The sequence below is a fragment of the Aplidium turbinatum genome, chromosome 10 (genome assembly GCF_918807975.1).
Source record: "Aplidium turbinatum chromosome 10, kaAplTurb1.1, whole genome shotgun sequence".
Taxonomy (NCBI): domain Eukaryota; kingdom Metazoa; phylum Chordata; class Ascidiacea; order Aplousobranchia; family Polyclinidae; genus Aplidium; species Aplidium turbinatum.
Window position 1 is genome coordinate 20,566,357 of NC_137481.1, and position 1,476 is coordinate 20,567,832.

Below are 1,476 nucleotides of genomic sequence, written 5' to 3' on the forward strand. Positions count from 1 at the left end.
AAAACATTCTACACAGAATATGTCACATATGTTAAACATCTTGTTAACCAGCCATATGCTGGAAGTCATTAATATCGAAAAGTTTAGACAAAATCTATTTTTCTAACTTTTTAACATCAAAATTTAGTGCGACACCTGCAAATATCTGCTATTGCTAAAGAAAGTTACTGGGTAACACCTTGAACCGTGCTGCAATTATTCTAAGTGTTTTTTAGAAAAGCACTTAGAATCTTTAAAATCAACCCACAAAGAATTTTACTGCTGTTTAATACAATAGTAACATTCCGTGGGGAGACTGTCAAAACTACCATACTGCTTACTGCAGTGGGTTACATATAGATTTACAAAATAAGACGACATTTTAAATGAGTGGAGTGAGAAGGGGTGGCAAAGAAAAGTAAGAAATTAAAAAACAGTGTCATGTAATGTTTAAACTACCGGTACGGTACCTCGAAACAGATCATTTAAAATTTTGAAAAAAAGAACATGAGACAATTGAAAGTTTAAAAAGTCAATAAAGCTCACAGATGGTAGGTCCAATGCTATGCGGATGCACTAGCTTTCAATTTTTTGACAACATCAAAACTATTCAAGTCCACAGAGATGTTTAAAAACAAAATGGCACCCTCTAAGTTATCATGTTTACTTGCTTTTTAATTCAAGCCAAAAATATAAAACATTGGAAAAACAGTGGACATGCCAGTGGTCAAATACCTAAAAAACTATGCACAATGACCTTGAATAAACAGTAAAAGAGGCTTTTTCAACCTGAACGCAGCCTAAATCAAGGGTATCCAAACTTTTTCCCAGGTGGGCCAGATTTGATGCGGAAGTGCCCGTGGGCCAACAGCCACTGACAGTCTTGTTTTGCATAAAGAAAAAATACATATATACTAATATTGTATTATGGTATTTCATGTCATTTTCATACAATAAAGCAATAAGCAGGTTTAAGTATTTTGTTGGCTGTAGGCTATAAGTTATTTATCTGCTTTTTCATCAAAAATTAACCCATCCAGAAACTTTGTAAAACACAGCTGAGGTAATGTGAAAGATGAAACTGACGTCTTCACTTCTATATCCACTGATTCAAGGTTAGTAACAGAGAAACGTAAAATATCATGTAGGCTAAGTGGGTGTCACTCGGCTTTGATCTCAAGCGGTTCTTGTTCAAGTTCATGACCGAGAACGTCTGCTCCCACAAATATGTTGCACCGAACAAGCTCAAAACTTTTTTCTGCACACTTTCGGATTTCTGAAAATTTGTTTTCATCCAGCTGCTGGGAAAAAGATGTTGTTGTCAGCTTCGCAGAGAAGCTCAATCAGCTGTGCGTAATAAATCATCGCTTAGACTTATTGCAAAACTTTTATCGGCAACATTTCTTGTTGATGTGAAAGAAACTTTAACTTATTTGTGAAAAAAAGGTTGGGAGTAAAGAGAAAAAAGTTTCAGGTACAAACACAAGTCGAAAAAAG